The 18,863-nt window shown below is 44.0% G+C and overlaps 1 long non-coding RNA gene across 1 annotated transcript; it reads left to right on the top strand.

Annotated features, from left to right (window-relative positions):
* Positions 1 to 8,052: 8,052 nt before the first annotated feature.
* On the top strand, positions 8,053 to 18,692 carry LOC133345351 (uncharacterized). The gene is made up of 4 exons (XR_009755433.1): positions 8,053 to 8,123; positions 13,693 to 13,835; positions 14,444 to 14,547; positions 18,247 to 18,692. It is a non-coding gene; the product is annotated as an uncharacterized LOC133345351 (long non-coding RNA).
* Positions 18,693 to 18,863: the final 171 nt, after the last annotated feature.

Raw genomic sequence — 18,863 nt, 5'->3', positions numbered from 1 at the left:
TCTGGTTATGATTGGTGGTGTGTCTGGTTATGATTGGTGGTGTGTCTGGTTATGATTGGTGTTGTTCGGTTATGATTGGTGGTGTGTCTGGTTATGATTGGTGGTGTGTCTGGTTATGATTGGTGGTGTGTCTGGTTATGATTGGTGGTGTGTCTGGTTATGATTGGTCGTGTGTCTGGTTATGATTGGTGGTGTGTCTGGTTATGATTGGTGGTGTGTCTGGTTATGATTGGTGGTGTGTCTGGTTATGATTGGTGGTGTGTCTGGTTATGATTGGTGGTGTGTCTGGTTATTATTGGTGGTGTGTCTGGTTATTATTGGTGGTGTGTCTGGTTATTATTGGTGGTGTGTCTGGTTATGACTGGTTGTGTGTCTGGTTATGACTGGTGGTGTGTCTGGTTATGATTGGTGGTGTGTCTGGTTATGATTGGTGGTGTGTCTGGTTATGATTGGTGGTGTGTCTGGTTATGATTGGTGGTGTGTCTGGTTATGATTGGTGGTGTGTCTGGTTATTATTGGTGGTGTGTTTGGTTATTGTTGGTGGTGTGTCTGGTTTTGATTGGGGGTGTGTCTGGTTATGATTGGTGGTGTGTCTGGTTATGATTGGTGGTGTGTCTGGTTATGATTGGTGGTGTGTCTGGTTATTATTGATGGTGTGTCTGGGTATTATTGGTGGTGTGTCTGGTTATGATTGGTGGTGTGTCTGGTTATGATTGGGGGTGTGTCTGGTTATTATTGATGGTGTGTCTGGTTATGATTGGTGGTGTGTCTGGTTATTATTGGTGGTGGGTCTGGTTATGATTGGTGGTGTGTCTGGTTATGATTGGGGGTGTGTCTGGTTATTATTTGTGGTGTCCCGAGTTATTATTGCGAAAATGCTTCTTGGACGAACACTTTCGAAATATAATTTTACCCTCACATGGCCACCCACTCCTTTTTCCACTTATTTAGGTGGCCCATTCCTCTCAACCAACCGTGCGAAGCGAAGCGGGGACAGAACACACGGGGCGATGATTCGAGACACAGTTGTTGGTGTAAACTATCCCTAACCATGTGTGACACTGACAGCTCCTCAACCCACACCTGATGGCCAACTCGCTGAAATGTCCCTACCCTACTTCAATTATTCCCAAGCAGTCGCCCATTCATAGACAAACTGTACACACTCATCATGAAGGGTTGACAACTGATGGCAGTCCTAGGGATAAAGAAAACACACACATCCAAAGCAGAGCAATGAGGAACTTTGAGCAATGCCTAAGACGTGGCGAGCTGCCTGGTTACAGTAGCTAATTGACTCTACTGACCTCATAAACAAACCACCCTCTACAACAATCAAACGAGGCATTGTAAGTCCCTGCTACTTCCTCTTAACAATCCCGGGGTGTGATTCGGTGGCTGCTCCCTCACTGTGGAATTCAATCGTTGCCAGCCATGCGAAACCTTCATTCCATTCACTCCTTCAGAGATGCAGCTGTAACAAAGAATCGAACGAGAAGCGAGAGCCCGACTCTGAATGGATTACACTTAAAGTTCCCCGTTACTGTGCTTGCTATCAGCTAACATTGTTTCCCTTATTTGTTAGTACAAATAAAATCAACAAGCATTCATGTGCTTGGCCAGTTCCCTTTTCCTGTAACCGAAAAAGCATGATTCGATACCTCCTGTTTGCTTTGCGATCTATAAACCCGTGATTGTAACTAAGATATGTACGCTCTAGTTTCAAGTTTCATTTATTAGGTATAGCCCTGTGAGCCATGCGGCTCTTGAGTCGGGTGCAACCGCAACAAACAAAATATGAACAGAGAACATCTTAAAGCGACGACGCGCGACAGAAACATCCTGGAATAAACCAGCAAATCTTTCAGAAAAAACACCGTATTACAACGCTGTGTGCAAAAATCCCAGTGTGATGCAAGTCAAACAATAACAACCATAAGACAATTTAGATTCAAGTTATCAAGCCAACTCCGCACCTCCGCAAGAAACATGGCTTAACCATTGTGTTGAAATATTTATTTTGACCACAGAATCTTGCCCGCGAATGTATTGAAGCCCTTAGCCAATTGATAAGCATTTGCTCGACAAGCAGGCACACTGCCGCACACCATTGTTCCAAGACATTTCGTTAATTGCATAATCTTACCAATGAATTCATTGAGGTCTACTTTTGCTTTCGGGACATGTTTCTATATTGCCGTTCGTGTGAATATCGTCACATTCAATTTTATTGACTTCTTCCTATCGCTGCGTATGCTCGCGTTACTCTGAGTAATTAATCGATTGTTCTGTCACCCAGTTGAACTAACGTGATCATTGAGGGTTAAATGTACGGAGCAATGAGGATAACATCTCCAGGAGTACTGTTAACAATTCCAAGCATAAGAGTTTGCATATTAGAGTGTTATGTTTTTGTTTAGAGATTAAAGTTGCTTAACACAGAAGTGTCTGAGTGGTGCCTTCCTAAGTTCATGCATAATAATCTTAATTATAAGAACTGTATCCAGCGGTGAGATCTGAATATTGAGACCTGACATAAACACACTAAGACATAATCAGTAAAAGTTAAAGCAAGAATCATTGTATTATCCCGATTAATAATACAACCCTAGACAAAGAAGCAGAGCTTAATCAGCATACTTACATCACACTTGCATAACTTAATACCATTCATTTGAATCTCCCGATTGATAATACAACCGTAAACAACGAGGCAGAAACAGAATTTTCATAATTTGCGTACATTAGCATAATCACATACACTTGCATAATGTATTACAATTACACCTCCATAATTAGCATTAATTACGTACATAATTGCGTAAATTAGCATAATTTCGGCTACTTACGGATTTGCCCATTTTTTATATTTTTTTATATTTTTTTATTATTTTTTAAGACCCGACATATACAACAGCGCGCACCACACAGCACGCGTGCGCGCATATTTGTACCATAGCAGTACACCCGGGAAATAGAGCCTAAAAGCTTACCGGGCCTTTCTTGCAGTAATGAATTAAATCAATGCCCTGTTTGTATGTATGTGCTAAACACACCAAATCACGCCTTATTCATCACCGTAAAATGTACTCCAAAACTGGTTTTTGAGCCAGCTCATCATTACTGGGTGCCTCACCTACCACCCACAATATCTACTCTGGACCTATATATATTTTTGTTTTTGGGTAGTAAGTGTTATTTCCTAATTGCTTATGCCTCAAAAGGACAGAAAATGGCTATTATTCCCATAAATTTTGCTTTTGTGACCAGGACAGTGATATTTTTAATTTACCCATTTTCCAGAACATTCCAGATAGATTCAGTGCAGAGTAAACTTGGAGTAACTTCTAGAACATTCTAGAACTTTCCAGTAATATAAATAGTATAAATACAGCGGCCTTAAGTCCACCAGTGCAGTTTAGTTCAGCTGCCTAAGTGGATACATATCTGCATTTTTCTGAGATGGCATCAAGAGGCTGCACGCATCCGGCAGATGCATTTTGGTATGTCTGTGGCCAATTTACCAAGACAAAAGTATTCTGTGGAAGCATCTGCTAAGATGTGTGCGGCCTAAAAGGCATATTTCAGCATGCCTGTCGGGGATCAAGACAAATGCTGGGCACCTCATTTCACCTGCGAGCAATGCAAAACAACTCTGGAAGGTAAGATGGACAAAATCGATTAAGGTGATGCGAGTTAATGAACTTGTGGCTCTCGATAACAGGGGTAACAAATTCCTGTTGGTGGGGGTGGAATATTTTTCACATTGGCCGATGGCTTGGCCCCTGCCTGACCAATCGGCATCGTCCATCACCGATGCATTCCTGAACGGTTATGTGATGGACAAAGGTGCTCCGGAACGGCTGCTTATGGACCAGGGCCGAAATGTCTCATCCAAGTTGCTGCGGGATGTGTGTGATGCCTTGGGCACAAAAAAGATACGCACTTCACCTTACCATCCGCAGACAGATGGGATGGTAGAACGATTAAACCATACCTTGTCGGCTATGCTCTGTCACACGGTGAGTGAAAAGCAGGCCGATTGGGACCTTCACATTCCTAGTGTACTGTCTGCCTTATGGCCCCGCATGCTTCTACGGGTTACTCACCGTTCTTCCTCATGTACGGTCGGGAGAACGTGCCGCCGATTGGCGTGCAACTGGGAGTTCCCGCTAAGGAGCCCGCGCTGACCCTAGCGGAACATGTCCACGATTCGGTTCGCCGTGTCACAGCAGCACGCAAGGCAAAACCCAGGCCCGGAACGAGCGATGCGCTCATCGGTAGCGACGCGACATGCCATGGGCTGTGGGAGACCGGGCCTGGTTCCATTGTCCCCAGGTGCCGCTGGGTACTTCTCCCAAACTACACAGGCCATGGGAAGGGCCTGTCGACTTGATAGAAATACGCAATCCTCAATGTGTACGTAACCGGGCGGGGTTGCTCCGTTGGTACGTCCACATGTCTCATTTAAACCCTTCTTTGCTCCGCGTGTTGACCCTTCATCCTCATTGATTACCCTGCCGGGGTCTGATGCATCCGATGTGCCACCTCGGTTGCCAATTGATCCCCAAAAGGGGCCTGTTTTGCCTCCCACAGACTCACAGGCCCTGAACGCCGCGGCTGGCTGAGCCTTTCCCCGCCACGACGGATGTTGAACCTTCTGTTCTTCCGCCTCCTGTTACGATGGAACCGGCGGGGCCTCGTTCTACTGCTGGGGATGGACCGGCATCGCATACACGTTCCAGATCTGTTCCCTTTTGTTGATGGTTGTTCTTACTTATATTGCATCGCGCGTTCGTTATGCATCTTAATGTTTTACTGTGTTGTGTTGTGAGTGTTATTCGTACTTACCTTTAGTAGTGCATTCGTTATGCATCTTAATGTTTTACTGTGTTGTGTTGGTGAGTGTTATTCGTACTTACCTTTAGTAGTGCGTTTGTTATGTGCCTTATTGTTGTTGTTGTGTTGTTCCTCATTCTCAGTGGCTCTCGTATTGCGCGTTGCTTCGTTCCTAGCCGGGACGGCTAGTCTTTTAAACCAGGGGGGGGGGGGGGAAAGTGATGTAATACGAGAGTTCACCGGCGGTCGCCGATCGGTGGGATAGGCTCTGCCGGTTCAGCCATCAGCTAATCGGATGGATGCGCCAAGTTCAAGGGCGGAGCTCAGGGGTTCTTCTGGGTAACCATCTAGAAGGTTCGTGAGGGGGCGTGCCTATAGGCGGGGCTTGGTGACGTGGGTGAAGGGTTATAAGGGGAAGCAGGAAGCAGCTCGGGGTCAGTGTGTGGAGTCTAGAGGCGAGACCCACGTCTCCGGCACGCCAGCGGCCACGTGGTGAGCCGGAGGCCGCCTCCTTGCGCGCCGTCTGCTAGCGGCGCGCGGGAGCGGAGCGTGAGCGAGCCGTGCGCGGAGCGGCAACGTCGAGCTGTGCGCGGAGCGAGAGTGGAGCGGGGTCGGTGTGAAGAGAACGCGGAGCTGTCCGGCCGACGAGAAATAAATAATTGTTCGCCTGATGACGGACGCTTGTGTTGCGTCCGAAACGTCGTGATTTATTTAATTTTATTTCTAACTACGTGACTTTACCGAAAGAACCAAAGAGTATGGATTCCTGCAGTCACGAACGCTTCAAGATTACCACTTTACCATCTGTATTGCAACATAATGCTCAGCTGTCGATTATGAGAACTTCACTTGTATTTGCATTTGACATATATCCTTGTCTGTTTACGTAATACAATGTCCATAATACAATGTGTCTGTTTCGATTCTAAACTTTCGTGACTGCAGGGATTCATCTTCTTGGTTCTTTCGGTAAAGTGACGTCGAAGGGAAATAATAAAATAATACAAATAAAACAATATGTCTTGCCTCACGGCAGATGTGGAGCGTACGTTCACAGGAAGTTGCTGTTTTTTTAATGCTAATTTTGGTCACGTGACCAGGAAGTCACGATGTTAGATTTTCAGTGAACCACGCGGGCATCGGCCATCTTACTCATAATTCAAGATGGCGGCACGCATCGCATCTCAGTGAGACCACAGCCGCACTTATCCATTGTGGGAGCTTAAGAAGCATTGTCTGTAAGTTTGTTTATATGCCTATAATATTGGCAAGGCTGTTGTAATGTTGGAATGACCGTTATAGTGATGTAAATGCCTTTATGGTGCCGTTAAGTTGTTGTAGTAAATACGAGGCCTAGTTAGTAACGAAGCCTGCGACTTTCCTTATTGTGGATGTTACTTGTGATTTAGTAGGTCGTGTCAGACTTGTGCCTATGTTGCGATCCTGAGAGTAAAGATGACGAAGTATCTCATCCACAGTTTAGTGTTATGTGTAATACTGTACATTTGGGGTGCAGTGGGATGAATACACGATGTGCCTGTATGCAACGCACCGGCTTGTGCTCTTGTCTAGCTGTTCAGTGGTAATGTAGGGGCCTGGTCCGTCCAGGATCTATTGTTATCTAAGACAATGTTCTGATGCTGTGGTGTTCATTGTGTTTGTGTTTCCGGATTATAACAGATGCTGTATCTGTGTTTTCTCACCAGTTTTACCTGTTACAATCAATAAATGACGATTGGAGTTGGACGTTCATCCTGGCTCCGAGGGTTTATTGAACGCAAGGTTATCTACTCGACTAGCGGTGCAACGCAGCGCACAGCGAGGCCGAGATACAATAAAATAAAATTCTCACGACGTTTCGGCCACAACACAAGCAGCCGTCAGGTGAAGACAGAGCTGTCTGAAAGACAGCGCTCCAATGAACACTGCTAAGCTTGGCAGCGTATTTTAAGCTGGGTTGGAGGAGGAGAGCGCCTTGACAAAGGAGTTTATATATCAACAGAAGAATTTAGCATTGAATAAGCTGTGTTAATGTGAGAGAATTAGCAGAATGTTGCAACCACCCACTATCATACAAAGTTCTTTCACATCGGTTTATTGTATGACAGTGGGTGGTTGCAGTTCTTTAGCGTCAATATACTAAATGCCTCTGTTGATATGTAAACTCTGACTTTAACATAGCCACTTTCGTGACCAGTTACATGCTAATTCCTCACATCAACATCATGCTAATCTCCCAGTTACATGCTAATTTCTGACTTTAATATCCTGCTAAATCTCTCACATTAACACAGCTTATTCAATGCTAAATTCTTCTGTTGATATGTAAACTTCTTTGTCAAGGCGCTCTCCTCCCACCCAGCTTAAAATACGCTGCCAAGCTGAGCAGTGTTCATTGGAGCGTTGTCTTTCAGCCAGCTCTGTCTTCACCTGAGGACGGCTGCTTGTGTTGTGGCCGAAACATCGTGAGAATTGTATTTTTATTATTTTATTATTTCCCTTCTACGTGACTTTACCGAAAGAACCAAGAAGACAATGTGTCTGTTTAATGTTTGTGATCACCTCCGATTTACACGTTTGGCTATGTATGGTGCGAAAGAAATTCAACATACAGCACATACATATTGTGCATACATTTTAAACCAGATTTTATTTATTGAACTACGTCTAAAAAATAACGTGCTCTCTTGAGTTTTGACCTCGTTAAACAAAATCAACTCGAAACTTTAACTTGCTACGTGATAAGCACGAGAGTAAAATGTCCACGTGAATGATTAACTGTATTTTCCTCACCAATCATTAACCAGGTGCCAACGCTCCCTTCACCCGCAGCAGCAGCGATACAATTCCAGTATATTGCACACTTGCTCCTCGTGTAGGTCTATATTAGGATGATTTATTTCAATTGGCAGCCTAGGGGCAATTTCGTACGCTGCTGTGACCGCGTTAAACCTTCTATTCTAAAAATTATTGAACCATTTATATTTTAACAACATTATTAAAGAAGACTTCTGGAGAGAGAAATTAACTCACAATCATTTACTAAAATACATCCATTTTAAACGGTTACATGTTTTTTACATGCCAAGTTTCCCCCCCTAATTGGATGCTCTCAATCGGAAGCAGAAGCTGCCACCATCACCAGCTGACCCGTGCACGGGGGGGGGGGGGGGGGGGGCGATGGTCAGAGGTGAACGCCTCCCCACGCCCGACGCACTCCCTCGGCACAGCACGAAAAGCCGCGCGACTCCAACTCGCAGTCAGTCCTCCCAGCTCCCCTGAAGGTAAGTTTGTACCAAACGTTTGCGGTTCTTGTGCTTTCTCCACTCCTAACCTCTAATTCTCCCATCATCACCACCACGTGAGCTTTTCAACACAAATACGACGCGATTTTATTATTGGGTGATTCCGATAACGACCCTCCCGAGTTCAGTGATCGATTTGAGATACAATCAACTCAACGTAACTCTCAATCGAGCTTTACGATTCAATTCCGTTGTGGATGACCATTGTAATTACGTCAAATGAACATTCCACTTAAGACTGGCACAGCAATGCATGCACCAGCGGCATGAGACATGCAAGACGTGGTGCTCGTGCCCCCCGCGGCCAATCAATGGGCTGCGTCTGCAGCTGAATCGACATGTGGAGGTTTCTGCGACGTTCAGAGCGTGAAGGAGAAGAGACGAATCGCAATGGAATTCGTCCGCTGTGCTGCCCGACGGTATATGACCCCCACCAATTGTCACAAACCTTGGTTGGGTAGCTTTTGGCACTGACGGCCTTAAAGCAAACGATTACCTTTAGATCCCGTGGAAGATAACGCCCGTTTTATTTGGACACGCGTAACGCATGAAACCATTAAATATCATCACCATCGCTACTTTCTGCGTAGCGGCGTAGCAGGTGGACGCGTTGACTCGTTGACTCGCCAGAGTGTCTGCAGCTACAACACGAGCGGTGCACCGTCTCAGCATTTGTATTGTGCTGTGCAACGGTGCTACTGAATGCGTGATACATTTTAAAAGCCCGCAGGCTGTGTTTGATTTATTGGATTTGTTGAAGCGGATAATACAATTTCATTCTTGATTTGAAGCTTTCGTGACTGCAGGAATCCATTCTCTTTGGTTCTTTCGGTAAAGTCACGTAGGTAAAAAAAATAATAGATAACAATAGATCATTATCTTTCTACCTGCGTGACTTTACGGAAAGAACCAAACAGTGTAGATTTTAAATATTATTCAGTGTATCGTACATTGTAATTGTAATAACGTGATGCTATGTATTGTTTAGTACAACTAGCGGGAAGTACCCGGCGTTGCCCGGGTCTTAAAAATATTTCAAAACTAGTCTTAAAAATCGAATAGCAGTGCGTACTAACTGTGGTGGTACCTTCTATGATGACAGCAGTGCATACTGAGTGTGGTGGTACCTGCTACATCTAGCGACTGTATGGTAGTAATAACTGCACGCATCGGGGTGGGGAAGACATCACACAGTGAAGAATTAACCTGCGCGTTTAGTGTATTTTTATAGTATTTTTAACGTGAAAGAAAATGTCCCCCTCACTCCCACCGAAGGTGTGCGACTTGGCATGGGCCGTCCCCCCACCCCCAGCAAAGGCGCGTGAGTTGGTATGGTCGTGCACGCGTCATGAATAAAAAAATGATAGTGAAGCGCACAAAAATCGCACTAAATCGCTAATGAAACGAATTTGAAGTTGACGGATGTAAAAGAAGCAATAGCGCTTGCTGATCGCGGGGCTTACGGCGTGGTGCCTGGATATTCTTTTTTTTTACATAAAACCCCACCGTTGGAAAGGCTAGCGCGCGACCACACACAAACTCACAATTTTTGACTTTTATATTTATATATATATAGATATAGATTTGTGTACAGTACTAGCTGGGTTGTTCATGACATTACACATCGCACTATCTACTGTATAAAGCTCAGATATAGTGCACGTGTGATGTGTAATGTTACATACCCTCGCCCTGTACTACAGCAGAGCTCTATACGGTAAATGGTGAGGGTATTTTGAGAAAATAATAAGAAGAAGTGCCTATCGTCATAGAAAACTCACGTAGGTGATGAATCGTACATAGTGAAATAATAGAGCCGTTGATGAGGTGTCAACCATTAATGTTGTGCAACAAAAGCACCGACGCATCAACATTGCGCATACTCGTCCTGCGCTCTTTCCCACAACACGGTACAGATGCAGTACATGATTATACAATTGAGAATTCGAATAACATTGCTGGACTACAAAAGAACACGGAGTATAAAGCAGGCGCTTTCTGGCACACACGCACAGAACTACTAACTTTTATATACAGGGTGCTTACATTTGTTTTACCACTTCTTATAATTTGCAACAATACGACGTGAAATGTGCCGCCTCCTGTGTTGACAATGATGGCGTACAAGTGGAGACTCTTTGTCTTTTTGAAGCTGTTAACATTCATTTGTTATCATGTTACAGTGTATTGTCCGTTTTTTTCCATTAAAAACTATCGTCCCATATAAGGGTTAACAATTTTTTTAAGCACCCTGTATTTTGATTTAAAGCTCTCGTGACTGCAGAGATTCATATTCTTGTTTTTTCGGTAAAGTCACGTAGAAGGGAAAAAAATAAAATAATAAAAATATAAAACAATAAAACAATCAAAGTCGAAATGTCGTGAGAATTATATTGTTTTATATGTTTTTAATTTTCTTTTTTCCCTTCTACGTCACCCTGTATTTGTTTAACTTCCTTGTACCTGCACTTATATCAAGTTGCTGAACTGTTTGTTGTTGTAACATTCTTAACCCGTGCCTCTACGGGACATCTGTGAAAAAGAGCTTTATTGCTCATGGGTTTGCTCCTGCAGTATAAATAATTTTTATCCTGATGTAAGTCGGTCCAATGATGCCAAAATAGCATGTGCACTAATATAATACACCGTGTTACGGTGTATAAAACCCTGGATCCAAGCTCCACAGCCCTTCTAAGGGCTGTGGCTCAGTGAAGCCAGTGGTCAAGACCCACAGACCGAGTGGTCGGGTCAGTCAGCCTCCCCTAGGTCCCCGAGGCTGGGGGGTAGGAGGCTGAAGAAACTGGAGATGCGGATATGAAGTCAAACTATAACGCAGTTAAGGTTTTACCTGGTTAATAACATCCTTCCAATGATTGCTCAATTTGTATCCATCTTCTCGGTTGAAGTTATGTCTATGTTTATATATCTGGATTGCTTCATGAACAAACCTTTGATAGTATCCCGAAGGTTTGCAGAGTTCCTTGGTCTCGGAAAAAACAATATCATGAGAGCCCACAGCATTATAGCAATGGTCAGCCACGGCGGAGGTATTAGTCCTGCCGTGTTTCAGATCTGCCTTGTGCTCGCGAACACGGTCCGACACATGCCGTTTCGTTTCCCCAATGTAACAATCACCACAGGTGCAACTTAGTTTGTAGACTCCAGGATATTGCATGTCAGGAATGACATCCTTCACAGATGGGATTAGATCACGGATTTTGTGTACTGTACTGAATCGGACCTGGATCTTGTATTTGTTTAAGATTTTGGCAATCTTTTTGGTAACGCCTGCTATGTATGGTAACGTGATGGTTATGATCGGCATCTCAGGGGGTTGTTTCTCCATGGTTGGAGAAACCGCTTTGCGGATAATGCGGTCCGAATATCCATTCATCTTAAGGGCCTGGTGTATGTGTTCCAGTTCACTGGCTAGGTGGTTTTGGTCAGAAATGCAGTGGGCCCTATGGTGTAGTGTTTTGATGAGGGAATTTTTCTGTGCCGGATGGTGGTGGGAATCAAGTTTCAGATAGGAATCTGTGTGGGTGGCTTTCCTGTAGATAAAATGTCCCAAAGAGTCATCAGGTTTCTTCTAAAACAAAACATCCAGGAATGGTAGCTTACCATCTTTCTCTACTTCCATGGTGAATTTTATGGATGGGTGTATGGAATTAATGTGGTTGAGAAATTGGTTCAATGCCAGCAGGCCATGTCACCAAATGACGAAAGTGTCATCCACATATCTCTTCCACAAGGAAGGACATAAGGTGGAAGTCTGGATGGCATCTGTTTCAAATTTCTCCATGAAAACATTCGCTATCACTGGTGATAAGGGAGAACCCATGGGGGTACCTTCATTTTGTTTGTAGAAAGTACCATTCCAGGTGAAGTAAGTGTTGGTAAGGCAGTGCCTAACCAGAGTAGGAGCATCAGGGTTCAGTCCATGTTGGACTAAATCTTCAATTATTGCTAATGTGTCAGGCACTAAAACCTTGGTGAACAGAGAAACTACATCAAAGCTGACGAGAAGATCATCTGTGGACAGTGAAATGCCCTTGATTAAAGAGACCAAGTGAGCTGAATTACGTACTGCTGAGGTAGTCTTGCCAGTGAATTGAAGCAAGGCATCAGTCAGAAAACGGGCCAGCTTGTAGGTAGGTGAGTTGATAGTGGAAACTATGGGGCGAAGTGGAGTGCCTTCTTTATGGATCTTAATTTATTTTATTTTATACCTACGTGACTTTACCGAAAGAACCAAAGAGTATGGATCCCTACAGTCACGAAAACGTCAAATCTAAAAATGCAGCATGCATCAGTGTGGGGATCGATCCCACGATCTCTTGTAGGCCAGGCCAGGGAGTTAACATCTCACCGCCATGGCACCCCAATTTACCCAGGAAAGCCTCACTCGTTCTCAATAATTTTCAGGAGGATCTTGCCACGTTTTCGCAGGAGGGGGTTATGTTGTGTGTACCCCCAATTGAGTATTGTAATTTGCAGATATATTTTCAGCATACTGATGTTTGGCCAATAGCATTGACACGGGGTTTTTTTTATATGGGAGGAAACCAGGAAACCCAGAGCAAACTCATGCACTGTATTTTTCAATTATCTCGTACTGTATGTAGCCAACCATGGTAATCGGAAGTGCGGGGGAGGAATGTGGGGGGTGGCGGGGGGGTGTTGGGGTGGGACCGACGGACTTTTGCTTCCACCAACAGACAATGACATTACAGTGCAGTGCAATATATGACTTTAGTTGTATATTTGAGGTAACAGTGGAACATTTGAATGTTAAGTTGATTTAAACAAATCATGATATCCAACTTCTTGGTTCTTTCGGTAAAGTCACGTAGAATGGAAACAATAAAAATAATAAAATAAAACATAATAAAATAAAATAATTCTCACGACGTTTCGGCCACAACGCAAGCAGCCGTCATCAGGTGAAGACCAGGTCTGTCGGGGAGACAGCGTCTGACGCTGTCTCCCCGACAGACCTGGCGTTGTGGCTGAAACGTCGTGAGCATTATTTTATTATGTTTTATTTTATAATTTTTATTGTTTCCATTCTACGTGACTTTACCGAAAGAACCAAGAAGATGAATCCCTGCAGTCACGAAAGCTTTAAATCGAAATCATGATATCCAAATTCACTTTCCAATGTTATTTTGTTTAACCAGGTGAGAAATCAAGACCAGGATGAGTCTCATTGCAAGAGGGACCTTGGACATAATCTGTCAGTAGCAGGGGCGATGACTGCTATCTGAAATTCCAATTCAGTAATATGCGGGTAATTTTTTTATTTCTCAAATGTGGACCCTGATGGTGACACGTGACGGCCTACTCTTGTGAGTGACGTCACAGTTTATATTTGAGATATTGTGCCCGCAGTTATAACCAGGGCGGCCATTGGAATTGAACCCGTTAAACTCTTTAACAACATACATAAATACATGCGACATGCTGGGCCGTGTCACATGTATGTATGTTCAGCTTTCGCGCCCTATTCGGTGGGCTGCGGAGTTATCGTCACTGTGTTTAATTACAGACTCCACTAACAAGCTGCTACAGGCCATCAGTAAGTCCAATGTGTATGGCCAATACAAGTTATTGGCTGAGGCCCTATACCTGTGCGAGGAGCTGGTGGAGATGCTGGCCATGCTGTCTGGGTGCTGGCCCGTGCACAGGAAGGTGAGCGCTCGTACCGCACCACCGATGAGTTACCACTAATCTCGTGCGTCTGTGCTGTGCTGCGTGAGTTCGTCCTGGGCGGCCGATAGATTGGAACTGTGAACCCTGTAACAAGTGGGGAACGTGCTCCCTGACAGGCCACGTGACCGGCCTAATCTAAGCTCATGTTGTGACTGGAATCCACAGAATAAAACGTGAATGAGATGCTACAGGTTGTCATCGACTAGACGACGACAAAAATGTTAACCAAATTGACACATCTTCGCTGAACTGACAATATTATTTTAGGAGTCAAGGGATTTAGCTTTTATTTTCTACTTCGATGTCAGGTCTTAAAAATGCAGGACAATCCTTCCACGTCAACTTGTATAACAGATTTCCATAATCTACAGGCACACCGGGTAATACTTCACATATGGTATTCACACACTGTTCTTCCCCTGCAATTTGTGATATATATATATGGGAGGGCAACTGTGAACATTTCTGAAGCGATGGGATTTCAGGTGTGTTGGGAATGATCACGTAATGAGTGTGAACCATGAGAGAGTGTTTTGTGTTCACTGCACACTCAGTTTTATTCATGTGTTCGTGATATTCAACTTCAGATTGCAACTTCTTAAAGTGGTGGTGGCGGTGACGTTGGTCGGAGCCATCCTCCTCCTCCCTGATTTGCCATACACATCGAGCTTGGAAAAAGAGACCAGCATTGGTAAACACGGCGACAGCACCACCCAGTTTCCAGAGGTGGGACAAAGTCATTGTCATGCAAGTCCAAGTCGAGTCTGAAGTCATCAAATTCATGACTCGAGTCTGACTCGAGTCCAAGTCACATGACTCGAGTCCACACCTCTGCCAGTTTCCGCACAGCTCCCTCGACCAATCCTTTAATTGCAAGGAGTCACGGCACTCGGTGATGCCATTTGAGTTCTTTACACTGATAATTCTAAACTAAACTGTTTTATTTGACCAGCCCACAGAGCTGTTAGCTTTTTTTCAGAAGCGACTTGGCCACAATTATAGCTTAACGAAGTGGCTTATCACGTGGTCATATAACAGACAAATATTCTTTAACCCATGTTTCTAAATATGGAGGAAAAACCGGAGGACCCAGAGAATAATCCACATGACCCTGGGGAGGACATGCAAACTCCAAATCAACACCAGGCATCAGGCTCAGGACCGAAATCATGACCTCCTGCATACCAGGCGAGGGAGATAACATCTTGCCATCACGGCGCCCCTAATTTAAACCCATATCAACAGAAATATGATTGTTGTTGCAGTCTGGAAACAAACTAATTTAACAACACGCAAATGTTCAGCATTGGACGTACAACAGCTATCAGCCGCATCCAGACCAACAGCTCAAAAGGACTGAATGCATTGCCGTTGTGTTACTTATACCACCAACTCAAGGGAGGTAAGAATATGCAGCCACCTTCCTAAATTTGCGACACATTTAGTTCTTCTCAGCTGGTGGTCTGGATACGGCTCATATATTTTGTACATACATACCACGTACAACATTGTGTATTGTTGAACCCATTGTGTTTCCAGCCCCGTGTTAATGTTTCTGTTGCGATGGATTCCCTCATCATTTACAGATCTGAAATCACACAACCCGACTCAAATGGTTAAGCGTATATCGCCTCTCTTCATGTTAATGATGTAAACCACCTCTCGGTAGTTTAAATCATTAACATGAAGTACCGAGCCGCCCTCCTTCACACGGGGGCGCTTTACACACGATGAGCGCATCGCATCCCATTTCAAAAGGCACCCTCAAAAGCAGCTGTCCCCTTGGGCAATAGGTGACTCAGCACCTGGCCTGCAATCGGGTAGTAGTCTGCCAGTCGCGGGCGATGGATGATTGCTACTGGGTGAGTATTCCAATGGAGTAAGTTAGTAGATTGTGATCACAATACCTGCACGCTCGTTTAGAATGACGTCATGAGGTATTTGTTCACGTTCACCGTGAAGCAAATGGCGCGTGTCGAGTGGTCGATGCACACCGCGGTATTAAGCAGGGAGGCCCGCACATGTCAACCGCAAACCTCTGCAACACGCGGCAAAAACACTCTCGCCTGGTGCTGTCACTGCCCATTGCTTTCGTCATCCTCATTCTCATCGTCATTGCCATCATCATCAGCAGCATTATTATTCTTGTGTGTTGGCCATGGTACAAGTGCAATTGAGAAAGATGGCGGTGATATTTATAATTTTCAAGATTTTAAATTAATCCCAAAAAATGAGCAATTCCTAATGAAGCCAAGGGCTTCAAAACCACCTAGACTGTATGGGCTACCAAAGATCCATAAAGTCGGCATCCCTTTACGACCTATAGTCAGTACAATTGGCTCTGCCACCTATAAATTAGCAAAATATGTAACTAAACAAATTCAGCCTTACATCGGTAGGACATCATCATTCATAAGAAATTCAGAACATCTTGTGAATATGATCAAAGATATTAAACTTAACCCTAATGATATTTTGGTGAGTTTTGATGTGATTTCGCTATTCACTAAGGTTCCAGTGAGCGAGTCGCTTAAATTGCTTGATACACTGGTAAAGAATACAGGTTTACCAAAAGATATTCCGAAACTCGCAGACCATTGTTTAAATAACACTTACTTCTTATGGAGAGGCGAATTCTTTAAACAAAGGGAGGGAGCAGCAATGGGCTCTCCTTTATCTCCTGCTATAGCAAATTTGTACATGGAAAACTTTGAAACCAGAGCACTTGCCTCGAGCACATTAAAACCATCCTTTTGGTTTAGATATGTGGATGACACTTTGGTTGTCTGGCCACATGGTAAAGATACACTTAACGATTTTCTAAATCATCTCAATGCACAAAACCCGGCCATTCAGTTCACCATGGAAATGGAGGTGAATAACACACTCCCGTTCCTGGATATTTTACTTGGGCATGGCCCAAACGGTAAAATAACACACAGCGTTTACAGAAAGCCAACGCACACTGATGCCTATCTGAATGCAGATTCGCATCATCACCCAGCTCAGAAATCCTCTCTTATCAAGACGCTCATACATCGGGCTAAAACAGTGTCAGATGGTGAAAGTCTAGTGAGAGAGATTAAACATGTTAAAGAAGCACTACGACAGAATGGCTACAATAATGCTCAAATTAACAGAGCACTAAAAGCCAAATCACGATCGCAAAGCAACACTGCTGAAAGCGATCAGATTATTAAAACAATAAAAATACCATTTATCTCAGGAGTAACTGATAAATTAGCCCGTGTTTTGCAAAAGCAAAACATTACAGTAAGATTTGGTACAGTACACAAAATTCAACAACTAGTAACGTGCACTAAAGACGAATTACCTAAATTATCAACAGAAGGTGTATATCGGATTAATTGTGTATGTGGCAGATGCTATATTGGACAGACAGGGCGTAACGTTAGTGTAAGACTAAAAGAACACCAGAGAAATATTAAACTATCACAAACACAACTGTCGGCAGTAGCAGAACATGCATGCCAACAGGGACACTCAATTGATTTTGACAACGTGGAAGTGTTGTGTAAAACTAGTTACTACTGGCAAAGACTAATTAGAGAATCGATTGAAATTGAGAGAAACAGAAATAACTTTAATCGCTCAGACAGCTACAGGCTTAGTGCGGCCTGGAAGCGTATTATTAAATAAGATACATTACAATTACTTATAAGGGAAACAACCACTAACTGATTACTAATGTAGCATAATCACAATAAAACACATTCCAAATGATTACTAATCTACAACTCGCATCGTAACAATAGCCTGATTACTAATCTAGTATATAATTACAATCACTCCCCCCTTGAATCTTTGCACCTGATGAGTTAATGAGTTAATGATGACGTCATCCTGCTGCTGCTCTATATAAGAACGGGAGACACAGGAGAGCCTCACCATTCTGGCGAATTGCCCGATGATGCTGGTTGTAATTACCAGCGAAACGTCGTACTCAAATTGTGAATGTTGTTGCTTCAACACACCGGTGGGCTAAAGCAGTGAACTATTTGTCTTTGTCAACGTGACACATTTTTTACTGATTGGCCGTGTCGGGTGGTGGAGGGTTACGACACATTTATAAATAAACGCGATCTAAACCCAAAAATCGTTGATTATGAAGATTTTAAATGTTGATAACTATAAGAACAATTATGACACTGCTGATGATGCTGTACTGATGCTGCTAATGATGGCGCTGTGTTGATGTTCTTCCTTCTGCTGCTGCTGATGAAGATATTACTGCTGCTAATGATGCTGTGGCTGCTGATGATTATGGTGACGATGTCACTGCTGCAGATGATGATAATTCTGCTGCGAATACTGCTGCTGATGATGGTGCTGCTGCTGCTAATATTGTCACCCTGTCCACCATCCACAGGTACAAAGTTGCCACGTGGGAAATCACTGCTGTCGCCTGGCAATGTCAGTGCCTCGAATAAAGAGGCAGGGGCAATGCACACACACAAGGATTGGGGCATTATTCAAAGTGACTGCGTGGCCAATCACGACCTCATAGACACGGATTGGTTTAAATCTGTAGGTGACCGATTCAAAGGTAATTTTAGTACTCACTCGTTTGTCCACTTTTCCATTGACTCACTCATTCACTCACCCACTTCTTACTCAACCATTTACTCACTCACCCAGTCACCCACTCAATCACTCACCCTATCACTCACACACCAACTCACACAATCACGAAAGCAACAACAGCTTCCATTCGCCACTAAGTGGCGTTGATGTCACCATGGCACTTGTACCAGAGCAGGTGAATTCCGAGGCCACGTAAAGTGTCGAAGGCTCGCTGACAGGAGGTCACAGGATAGACGTGTAGGTACCATGGGTCGACTGAAATGACTGGCAGATGCACCAGGTGTGCACCCTGCTGTGCCAACTTGCTGCATTTTAGCCGCCCGGCACTCCACTCCTTGTTGTGAGTGTCACTCCTCTACCCTCCGTTGTTGTTGGGGAGTGACTGCCTCCAACTACCCAGTA

The sequence above is a fragment of the Lethenteron reissneri genome, chromosome 21, assembly GCF_015708825.2.
Source record: "Lethenteron reissneri isolate LAM-NWPU_2019-01 chromosome 21, ASM1570882v1, whole genome shotgun sequence".
NCBI classification, from domain to species: Eukaryota; Metazoa; Chordata; class Hyperoartia; order Petromyzontiformes; family Petromyzontidae; genus Lethenteron; species Lethenteron reissneri.
Note: the sequence above shows the minus strand (reverse complement) of the source record. Positions and strands in the feature narration are given on the sequence as shown.